At 41.0% G+C, this 12,453-nt stretch overlaps 1 protein-coding gene across 7 annotated transcripts in view; it reads left to right on the plus strand.

Annotated features, from left to right (window-relative positions):
- The window catches only part of ESRRG (estrogen related receptor gamma), a 516,894-nt gene that overhangs the window by 204,681 nt on the left and 299,760 nt on the right, over positions 1–12,453 (plus strand). The window contains exon 1 of one of the 7 annotated variants that reach the window (XM_090048906.1): positions 10,715–10,769. The exons of the other annotated variants lie outside the window; for them this stretch is intronic. The gene's annotated coding sequence lies outside the window, so the exon portion shown is untranslated. Of the gene's footprint in view, positions 1–10,714; positions 10,770–12,453 lie in introns of those variants that run through there. 7 annotated transcript variants of the gene reach the window in all.

Below are 12,453 nucleotides of genomic sequence, written 5' to 3' on the forward strand. Positions count from 1 at the left end.
TTGGAAACTTCATTGCTACATGAGAGAGCATTCCTATTACCTGGAAAGCCTTGATGCCTGAGAGAGAGCTTCTCTCTGGACATGTAGAGATATTTAACACACTCAAATTTGATCTGAACATTTTTTCCGCTTTTGAGCACAGAAAGTATTATAATAGATACGCTATTTCCATGTGCATGCTCTTGAGCCTAGGTCTCTGGTGAATGGAGGGACAAAGGGAGCTGACTACAGATAGGTGGTAGCAGATTTCCTTAGGCAGAGGCTGCGTTGGGTGACTTATTATGAATAAGAGCACATGTGGAGAAGGATATATTGACCATGTGTCTTGCATTGATCAGCATGAGGATAAGTTCCTTGTTTGTCAGGGCTTTTGTCTATGTGAAGTTACTGTTTGCTGATTGTAACTGATTTGGATGCAGCAGTTACGTGGTCTTGCCTCTTTTTATTTCTTCTTGATATGACTTTTCTTGGAAAGGGGTTGTAAGTAGTAGTCACCCTTATTGGCATTGGCAGTGATCTGGTGTGCTAGACAAGAAGGGTAGTCTTGTGGTATGGAATTGTGCAAGTCTGAGGCCTGGGATTCAGGAAACATGGCATTTTTACACGTACTATGGGGTGTGGTATTAGGCACTTTAATTAACGAGCCATGCTCATTAAAATTGCCTGTGCGTCATGTGTATCAGCATTCCCATGCACCCCGTGCTAAAAAGTGGCAGTGGGGTGCTCTGAACTAAAGCTCATCGAATGCGTTTTATTTCAAAGTCCCCCATCCTCATTTTTTCATTGCAAATGCAGAAGGCTGCTGGAGCACGTTGACATCCATGCTCCAGCAGACTGTTCCAACACGCTGGATTTCCAGCGCATTGGAGCAGGCTCCATGCACGTGTATAGGAGCCCTGAATCAGTCCCTAGTTCTGTTTTTTGACTTGAGACTATAAAATGTGCAGGGTGTGTATTGTTCCTCACTATGTTTTTTTGTACAGCACCGAGCAGAACAGAGCCCTGATTACAGTTGAAACTCTAGGTACTGCCGTAGTATAAATGGTTTCCCTATTGAGAGATCCCAGAACGCTGTTAGACCAGCCTTGCAGAGTAATTAAGATAGTCCTTTCTTATGAAACATTATAGATTATCCCACAGCATTCAAATCTCTGTAGCCTCATTCTACCTCAGCTTGCCCATGCCCACATACGAAAGGAAAAGGGTTTTGTGCAGTGGAGCTGCCCAGACATGTCAATTCAAAGATATCCATAGAGAAGTCTGTCTTTCTGGGGAGAGACATTACTCGTGGGGAACAAAATCCACTGTTTCTTCTCAAATATTTTAACAAGGAATGAAGCTCACTGGACTAAATTCAGACCTATTATACACAGATTCAACTTATATGAAGTCTGTGCTGCTTCATCCATTTATGCCGGGCTAAATTTGGCTCCAAGATATTGGGATATGTAAAGCCAGTTTCAAAACCAGCTCACTTGAAAGCAACAGTTTTTGGGGGCAGGGGTGGGGGAGACTGGAAGCGGGAGGATGTTTTCTATACCAAACTGTAGATGGGGGTTGGGAAGGATATAAGGGATTCGTCAGTTGATAGGCAGGGAAGCAGGAGGAGTGGGGTGTGGTGGAGTGTTAAAGTTTTGGGGTGTTGGCTGGGGAGTCTGTTGTTTTTTTTCTGATCGTTTGGCCTGTTTATTGCAAGCCACTGTGAGCCTTTCTAGATAGGATGGGTTATAAGTCTAAATAATAATAATAATATATTAATAAGAAGAAGACATTATACTTATCAGAAGGTAATGAAGAGGCCAGTTAAATAATTCTGAGTTGAATGGCAATAATATTTCCCTCCCATTTGGAAAGGCCAAACTTTTTCTGAGGGTATGAATATTTGTGGTATCTCCAATAGCTGTTGCACTTGTACAGAAAGAAGCTCTATACCAGAATAAGAGTCTTACTCCACTGTGAAGTGAAATGAAACCTTTTGTAGCCTGTGGCAATACATTCCTGGACAATTGATTTTAAACACAGCCATTGTATCTCAGGGCGGTCTGCCTGGATGGGGTTGCATTTTAAGTGCATCACTTACAATCTATTTAATTGGAGTCTTGGGTGACATTCCTGCTACTGCATCCCCCCCAACAGGAAGCTGATCTACATTTTTGCTTTAAGTACACTACAAGGTTGGAAAGTAAAGTTGAGTTTGCGGCGAAGTAGATATATTGGCTTCCCATGCTTTGAAGACAAATGGAATCTCATCCATCGCTGCTGTACCAGTACACTGGTGCTCCGTTTCAGACTGCTTTGGGTTAGGATTTCAGTTCGCCCTTCCTTCCTAATGGGGTCCCTTGGTGGCGAATGCCATCCAAACTAGGATGGATGAGATGCCCTAAGGACCTGCATCAGGCTTGTCTTTTAAGCAGTGCCTCGCTGAACTGTGAACTAGGGTTTCCTTGAACTGTGCGTGAGGATATGAATTCTACTTTGAGACAAAAAAGGAGGAGCAAAAATTTGGTATACAGCAGCATGTATCAGCTAAGAGTACATGATTTTCACCGGCAGTGTTAATAGGGAGCTAAAATGATTTCCTTGTGGTGACTTAAATATTTCTGTGAGTCTCATTTTCCTTTGTTCTAATTCCCAGTTGGACAGATAGAGAAAAATGGCTGGTGCATCTGCTCTGGCCACTGTCAGAGACAGGCTTACAGCAGAATTAATTCTATCCTCCCTAATGACCAGCAACTTACCTCATCATCAGGAAATGGCCCCTTCAATCTGAAGAATCATAATGACCTATCACAACTAATTTTCATTCAGTGGGACATCACCTTTCTTTATAACCTGTTCCCCCCATACACCAAACGCATTCCTGCTTGCCTGTACCACTTAAAGTAACAGTAGTTTCTTCACTCAAAAAGATTTTGTGTTCCAGAATAGGTTACATATAGCAAAAAACCTTCAGATTGGAGCCCTGGTATTTTATGGCCATTTCCTTCCTGAGCATGGGGTTTGTCTTCCATCTCATGTTGGAGAAGAGATTAAGAAATGTTAGCAAGATGAAGCAAGCCTGACACCCTGCATCATTTTGTTAGTTCAGATTGTCACCTGACTTACCAAACTCTGGTAAGATGGGTGTTGTGCTGGGGTAAGATACGTCTTGGGGAGATATGTTTGTGACTCTGTGGCATAGGCAGATGCCTGACTGCACCTGCTTAGTCCATAAAATTGAATTCCTTTTTCAAGTGGGTTTAACAGTAGTTTTTGCATGTCTGCTTGGGGCTGGAGCTCTGCCAGGATGCTTATGCCCCTCTTGCTAGCATGAGAATAATTTTCAAGGCAATACTAAGTAAGTAACACAAATTCCATATTCACCATCTTCAATATTGTGGGTGTGCATTTTCAGGCACAATTTTCAGATGCACCAAATTGAACCCTGCCTGTGGGGTTTGTTGGAAACTGTTTTTAAAAATGTAAGCCTGTACTATTAGAGTTACATGCAGTATATTTTACTGCTGTCTTTAAAGAATGAAACATTATATGTATTTGGGACCAGGTTGGGTATGAAGTTGAGCAGGTCTGTTTGAAATGGCTGAGGGTGGTTTGAGTATTTAAGCCCAGCTGTTGCTTAAAATGCTTTGTGCAGGGCTGTAATTTGTGCTGTATTATTCGCATATAAGCAGAAAGATGTGAATCATGAATAGACTACTTTTGTACAATGAAAAAGATGCAAGTATTGTTTCCCATCTCCTTCCCTTGCTGCCGCCTTCCTTTCCTCTTCCTACCCCTCAGCAGTACAGGTAAGGACACTGTTACGTGATGCAGGCAAATCTGCTTATGTACTGGTTACTCTGGTTCTTGCATCAGGTTATATTACTTCTTTCATGTGCCTCACAGCATCTCAGTTTCACCTTCTGTGCTATAAGAAACCCGTATCTGTTCAAGAAGTGTTGAATGTACCAGTAAATGTATGTTGTAAATTGGGAAGCGGAACAGAGTAAATATGTTCACCCAAGATCCGGGAAGCAGAAGGAGCTGACCTTTTACACCTCTTTTGCTTTTCTAAATCTACTGTCCCTATAAAAAGCTGCATTTTAAAAGGCTTTGGGAGGCTTGCTGACCTTGCAACCTACTTTGTAAGGAGTCTGCACCCACAGCTATTAAACAAAATTAATTTCAGCACTTTTAAATTGTTAATCTTGCAAAAGACAACTTGCTTGCTCTCCAGTGATCCCGTAGGTCGTCATTCTGTGTGCTGTAAGCCATCACCAAGGTTCATGACTCTGAACATCATCAGTCTGCTTGTGGTCTCCCAAATGCCTTTCAGAATTAATTCCCCAGCCCTCCACTTTCCCTCCCCCTGCGCCCAGCTTTTTGAGATCTGGGAGCCTGGCAAGCACTGTGGATTTTACGGGCACTCACAAATAGCTGCACAACAGCTTATTGTCAATTTAAGACTGTTCTATCCTAAATCAGTGCTTCTGACTTCTCACCTTATGGTAATGAACGTTGGGTAGCAGGACATTAATTCAGGTAGGAAATGACAGCTTTAGTATTCTAAGTGTTAGGTTTCCTATTGAAAGGGCTACATCTCTTGTAAGTTAAGTATCTCCTTACCCATGGGGCAAATGTTTTATCATGTATCAATTTATTTTGTATCCCTTTTAAGTACATTTTTTTCTGCCTGGCCACAGAACTTTGGAGTATTACTTTTTGCTCTCTCCTTGTGGTGCATGTGTGCATGTCTGCATACATATGTGTGCACGCTTGTGTACTTTCTCTGAAATTATTATTCATGGTTGTTTCTGCTCCTTCTACCCCTTTTATCTCTGCCACTCAAACCAATTTCAGCCATGCGCCAGCTCTCATTTAGGATAATAGCCTTTCTTTTTACCGTTGTCTTGTCGTCTTTGATTCGGCAGCACAAGGGTTTTAAATTAGCCAAAATGCTTGCATGCTGGGCTTACTGTGCTGCCATGACCAGTTGTAGATCCACTGAACCACTTGATGCTGAAATTGATGATTGCTCAGAAGGAATAAGAAATTGTTGGTGGCTACCGGGAAGATTCATTCACGCCGAGCCCCTTTTAAACAACATAGAGGGAGGGAGTGAAAGATTTCCTTCATTTTCTGCCGCCTGGCTGGTGGTTGTATTGTGCTTGTGCCAGGTTCCCGCTGAGTGATTACAGTCTTGCTAGGCTGGGTAGTTCCTGTGATTTCAGAAATAAAAACAGAAAAAAATCCCTCAAAAGATGTTAAATTCAATGACTTACAGCTGCTGGGTTTTAACTCACTAGTGAGAGAGCTCTTTAATTTCTTTCTTATTCTATTCCCTCTATATTGAAGTTTATTTACTGGAAGTTTTAACCAGGAGAAAGCTGTCTTCCACGGCCTATTTGAGTTTATGGTGCTAAGCCCCCCAAATGGGGCCTGAGCAATCTTTAACACATTCTTCTGATCAAAAGGCATTGGTTGTTAATGGGATTAGCTGGCTCTGGAATCACCCTTGAAAAAACAAAACTTTACCATGAGCTCAATACCTATTATTATTGGTATTGCTCTCTAAAGAGATTGGTATCCAGAACTAATATGGAACAGAATAAGAAAGTTTTTTGGCACACAGTGCTGAAAAACAGATTACACTAATACCATGGATGCTACACAGTTAAATGAGGATGGGCTAGAGCATTACTTGAGGTGTAATAGTGTTTTATCATTGGGTATCTTGTGCCCTCATGTCTCTGGTTTCTCTTTGAGATACAGTGGCTTTATTTTAGAGGATTCTAGGACTGGCAATTCATGGTTAGTGTGTGCACAGTGGTTCATGGTAACCAAATTCAATGCCAAATGGAAATGGCAACAGGCATAGGAGAGAGAAACAGTTATCCATGTTAGTCTGAAGTCAGTCAGAAGGCAGGGTAGATATATACCTTTATAGACTAACTAAATAAGATATTTATAGAAAGCATAAGCTTTCCTGAACCCAAGTTCACTTCATCAGATGCTGTGAAAGGATGTGCAAAAAGCAGAGTATAAGAAGGAGAGATAAATGAGAATACAAAAGACAAGGGGGGATGGGGGGAGAGAGAAAGAGAGATAAGGGGGAGGGAAGCAGTGCTGGGAAGAGCAAGCCAGCAGTAAAGCCATAGGAACAAAGAGCGTCACAAAAGGTAATCCAGGTAATGCGATAAGAATTGGTAGTCCCTGTTTGAATCATACTTAACACAGTAGAGTTTGTGGATAATTTCTTGTTCTGTAGTTTCCCATTCAACTGGTTTTTAATTTTTTTTTTTTGCCTGAGAACAGGAATCATGAGTTCAGTGATGGAGGGAGGTTGAAGTGTTCCGCCACAGGCTTTTGTGTCTTTCTGCAGCTGACCTCAGATTGGTGTTCATTCATTTTTACATGTAGAGACTGCCATGTCTGTCCAATGTAGATAGCAGAAGGGCACTGTAAACAGGTGACAGTGTATATGACGCTGGTGGAGGTACAGGTGAATAAACCTTGGATGTTGCACTTCTTGTTATGAGGTCCAGTGATGATGTGGTCTGTATTGATATAAGGACACAGCAAGCATTTGGGGTCCACTGCAAGGCCTCATGCCTTAGTGAAAATGGAAGTTAGTCTGTTGTTTGACAGGCTCCATTTAAGGTTGGGGGAATGTCTGTAAAGCAGGACAGTTTGTCTCCAGAGTCTACCTGGAGACAGTCACCCTTTTCCAAGAGAGGTTGGAGATCATCAGTGATGTGTCTAAGGTTTTCAAGCTGAGGGCTACGGGTGGGGGATTCTGTTGTCCTTGTCCTGGAGTTGGTATTGTAGCAGGTCAGAGTCAGGTCTGAGTCTAGTTTTGTTGATCCAAGTGGCTACAGTTTGGGGACTGCATTGTAATTGTAAGAATTCCTCGCTCTAGATTCTTAAGGTGTTCATTCTGGTCGGTGGGGTCAGAGCAGATTTGATTGTAATGTAGATCTGGGCTGTAGACAATGGATGCAGTGGTGTACATAGGATGAAGGCTGGTAGCATGAAGGTAGCTGTGGCACTTGATAGGCTTCTGATAAAATGTGGTGATGTTGTGGCGCCTTCAAAGCTTCACTGTAGTGTTTAGGACATGAATCTGGTGCATGTTATATTCCAGAATTAGTTTGATGGAGGGACAGAAGTTGTTGCAGTCTTGGTGAAATTTCTCTGAAGATTCCTTCCCATGCATCCATATTATGAAGATGTCATCAATGGAGAGGAAGCAAACTCCAAGGTCTGTCATACATATGTTACTAGGGGGCCATATGTGTGCCCATGACAGTGCCCTTCCTTTGTAAGCATAGGGGTATTTGACAGGCATGGGAAACGGGTGAGGCTGTGTAGTCTGTGCTGTGGTTTGAATCAAGCATTACTGAGGGAAATTTGGAAATCGGTACAGATGGCTTGCCACACTGGGTCAGACCTTAATTCTGTTGGTTCTGGAGCCTGTACCTGGCAATGACCAGTACCAATGCTTTGGAAGAAGATGAATATGGAACTTGAGGTGTGGGGAAGAAATGGTCCAGAAAACAGTAAAAGTTCTTGCAAAGTAGCTAATGTGATATCAGAGCAACTTGAGCCAGACATGCAGGTTATATGATTCCAGATGTAAAAGATCTTGATTCTACAAGACTGTCCCTAAAGACAGTAAATGCAGCATAGGCAGGAATAGGGTTGTATTACATCTGGACTTAGAGGTTTTTTCATTTTTATTTTTAAAACTAATCTGTATCCATCATTTGTCTTTCTGATTAGTAAATAACATGATCTTATTTTATTAGATAACTTTTTGCCTGAAGAATGCACCCTGGTAAAAATGTGAAGGCATTACTGCTTGTCTGTATTTCCTGTTTCACATGTATAATCTATCTTGAAAAATAATCGGAATGACTAAAGCTCCAGAAACATGGATCTAACTAATTGTATGAATCTCTAAGGCCCAGCAGTAGAGATATGAAGTGTAAGTTGAGCATTAGAGGCTCTAGTTTGCACCCAATAACTGTACAATGGGGAAGCAGGCCCTATTAGGTTTGGTGTTATCTCTTTCTAACCACTGTAATGCTGAGAATTGCTGATTTCTCTGCTAAATCATGACAGATGTATTACAAGAAAATATATTGGTAGAGGTGCTAGAGAGGGAGTTAATGCAAAGGATAATGAGTGGCTGTGGCTGTGTCCTCCAGCAGACTTTGACATGTTTTGATAATATATGGGATGGGTCAATCTGCCCTATTAGCAAATGTAACCAGTTTATGCTCTACATACAAACTAGAGATTTGATAAAGCACTAAATTAGTTTTCTAGCACTAATTCACAAGGTATTAGATGTTAGATACTTAATGGGATCATCATGCTTTTGCTACACTTGGTTAAAATGAATTCTATATCATACATATAAGGCAGCATGTTATTTCACCAGGAGGGGGAGGACCAGGAACTGGAGACCAGGAATTATAAAAGCTAGGTGCTGGTTATGACTCTGTCTGTGTGATTTAATACCACTTTTCTTCTTTTTCTGCATCTGTAAAATAGGGTTAAAATCCTACCCAATCCCACAGATTTTAGTTGTGAGCCACAAATATGTATAAAATGTTTTGATGTCTTGGGTTGGAAAGGGCTCTCTGTAAGTGTAAACAATAATAATGATTCCATATCAGTGTTCCTGATGTAAGGGAATAATTCTGTTTCATTCAACAGCTAATGAGAGAATCCCGAAAACTAACAATGGAAGAAGGCACAACTTATGATGATGCATTTGAATAAAGTTAAGGCAGAAATAATAACGCTGGATAGATGGTATCATTTTAATGATTCACAAATGTCAACATACTTGCCATTTTCAGCATTTTACTAGTATGTAGAAGATGGTATTGAAGTAGCATGAAAATGTCAATGGACAGAGTATACAACATTTCTGTGACACCAAGGATATTGCAGGAATACATATTTCTGAATGTTAGCCTGGTAGAGCAAACCCTGAAGATTCACAGCATCCTTGTCACATAAGGGAAAATATTGTTTTCTCCATTTTACAGGTGGGGAATGTAAGATAATAAGAGACTTTCTCAAGGCCAGTTAGCAAGTTAATATCTAAAGTAGATTTAGAATTTGCTTATTCCTAATGCCTAGCCTGTGTTCGGTCCACTGATCTGTGTTGCATTTCTGATCAGATTGGCAGCTATTTTATACATATGTGTACACCTATAAAAGAAAAGGCTGGGAAATGACAAAGTTTTAGCTTTCAATGTTTTTCTGTCTTGTTAAATAGAAACATAAAAACTGCTGACCACAATGCATGCTCACAGCTACTTATAGACAGCTCTAGTTTAAGATTCACTAAGCAGAAACAATTGTGAATTTGATAGTTATGCAAGCGTGCTTTTCAAATGTAGTTTTTGCTAATACTGTCAATTTTGGCTTTTCTCTATACTTACATGTACTGCCCTTAAATACATTTAAAAACCACCATTCCATTTTCATTAGTAACTTACTGCTAATAGAGCCAGGCAACCCTGGTGTAGGTTTAACAACCCCGGTTGTTAGCCTTTTCCCAAGCACTAGGGAGGCTTTCTTACTCTTTTTTTTTCAAAATCCAACAAGAATGTCATATATAAAATTACCCTGTTTGAAAGAATAGGAGCTGCATCCCAATATAGATCACAGTGGAAAATGACTCAAAATTACATGACAGCTTCTCCCCCTGTCCTCCCCCCTTCCTTTTCTCACTCTGTCTCTTAGTTCAGCTGCAGTATGAAACGAGCTCAGTTTTTCATGACATTTTAGTTTACTGTTCCTAATAATCTCTTTGCATGTTTCATTAGTGTATTATTTATAGAATCATAAAAGGTTCTTTACGGTATTCAGCCTCTGTGATGCTGCTGATGGCATTCCAAAGATTGAAGTATTCTTAAAAAATATATGTAGGCTGAACCTTTGCTGCGGCATTGAATTTACCAGTTCTTTTGTCACATTTAAACTCTACCCACAGCCTGTCTATAGAGAGGTGGCTTTAAGAATATAAGCAGTCAAGGAAAAGTCCAAGGGAAGCTTTGGGCTGAAATCCTACATCTTACAACCTGCAGTTACAGAGGCTGCAAAGAGCATGAACTCCAGATGCTTGTATAAACAAGACTTACTAGAAGTCTTTGCCTCATAACTCCTCATAAGCTTATACCTGACAAGCCATTCAGAGCTAGAGGGCTGCATTTTCCCTAATAAATTCCTTTTTGAACCCACTTGTTAGTCAAGCGTTGTGCACACTAACTACAGAAAGGGCCCTGTGTCTTGGGCATAAATTACTCTTGTGTGCCACTGTCTCTGAGCAGCCCCCCAGTTATGGATTGCTTTGTTCTCGACTTGACAGGAACATAATTAGAACTGTTGATGAAATCTACCAAATTGTTCCTCCGTGGCCTCAGTGGTCAGGAAATTTGGCTGAGTCGTATTTGTCACCGACGTAAAGGCTCTAAACACTTCATATTAACTATGTTATTAATGTGCCCTCTAATCTGTCCATGAATTGGTAACACTTGAATTGAGCTGTGCTCTAATAGCACCTTGTGATGAATACATTGTACTGCTGTTAAAAAGTTTCTGGAGGGTAAAGAAACGTTAATAAAAGGTGGGTGTTTCTGGGTTCGTTCTTTTTTTGTTCTTTGAGATGCACATAGGCTTTACATTGACAGACGGTTTTCTGTTCTATAGGGGTTGCTGACATTTTGGCTGTTTCATTCCCAGAGGAGGCTTTGTGTGTCCCAGAGGAAGTGAGTGATCTGGCCATAACAAAACCCGCCAAAATATTTAAGCACCGTTGCAATCTTTTCTAATACAATGCATAGTGAATGTGACTAGAAAAGGATGGTGAGTTTATGAAGGGAAGTCATTCCCTCTGGTGTGCAAACATCGGGTGAAATGTGCACAAATGAGCCTCTGGGGATGGTGGGAGACTAGAACTAGGGATGCTGCCTTTTTATAAACATATTGCTTCAAAGGAACATTAAATATGGAATCCAGATCTTGAATTTCCTAAGAGTTTGGGGCATTCAGATCACAGGTTTTGGTGATCAGTCTGCGTCAAAGAAATGTTGCTGCTAATCACAGGCTCTTAGGTGTTCTGCTCTTGTAGTGACTTAGGGAAGAAATGTGAGGACTGAAAAAGTATTATGGAAAAATCTGAGCTGACAATCTGTATTTTTGGCATGAAGTCCTATATATTACAAAGCAGACAGCACAAACACATGGAAAGGGGAAATATTTATTGTGGCCCTATCCAAAGCCCATTAAAATTGACAAGCAATGGCTTAGGTTAAAGAAGAATGGAACTCTATGGTTGCTCGTTAAGGTGCCATTTTTAAAAGGAACAGTTATCTCCCAACAAGACAGTGATCTCATGGTTTAATGTCACTTAGAGGAACATTGTGGTTTTTCTTAAGTGTATAAGTAATTGTGCTTAGACATGTTGTTAGAATACTAAAATGCTTCAATTGGGATTTTCACATGTAGCTTTTTGTGGGGTGAAGACAGTTTTGACAACTTAATGTTTAGAACAGAGCTCGCGGTAGTACAGAAACATGGTAATTTGGGTCCTTTGGCTACTCTGCAAAGCACCAGGTAAATTAGCTCCCATTTTTGCAGTCCTCTTAGTGATTTATTTTGATTAGATCTTAGACAAAACTAACAACTCTTCTGTCTGAAAAGAGCTTGCTTAACTTGCACTGAACCGAGGCAAATGGAGAGCAGTTCACTACTATGGTGGTTAAAATCAATAGCACAAGGATAGGTTGGTAAGCAGGACATAAACCAAAGTGGGGCACAGGAATGATAGGAGGTGCCTCATCCTTCTCTTCCCTGTCCCACTCTCCTCCCATACTCTGTATCTTTCCTTCAGTTGCTTTGGCTTTAGCAGTAGGGAGGTGTGTGTGGCGACCTGTGTAGGAGCAGTGGCCAGTGGTTTGCTGCTATTGGAGGAAACATAATCTCCTTTTTTGCCTCTGAAAACCAGTGTTTAAATGGCTGCTCCACATGCACGTTGGCAGCATTTCTCCCAGCAGCAGCAAACCTCCAGTCACACCATGTGCTGTCACAGCACAGGCCACAGAACTGGCCAGGTATACCTCTGGCTGACATCCCATGCTAAGCATGTGTACCAAAATCCAAAATTAGGGCACCTCCTGCTTAGCTCCATGGTGGTATGGAAAGTAAAACAAATCATTTCTTTAGTTTGTGGGTTTAACTGTTGTCCTTGAGAATATGTGAGGTGGTGATTGGGTGCGCTTACACATGTCGCTATGGTGACATCACTGCGCTGTGATTTAGTACTTCCATTAAGTTAACTAAATAACTGTAGGTGGTGCACAGTTATTTTTATCAGCTACTTTGCTGTAGGGGCATGCTGTACTCGGGGAGCGTGTTGCTATGGAAAAGTAGCTGCTGGTCATGTGTAGACCC

The sequence above is a fragment of the Crocodylus siamensis genome, chromosome 1 (genome assembly GCF_052110815.1).
Source record: "Crocodylus siamensis isolate JL-2025a chromosome 1, ASM5211081v1, whole genome shotgun sequence".
NCBI lineage: Eukaryota > Metazoa > Chordata > Crocodylia > Crocodylidae > Crocodylus > Crocodylus siamensis.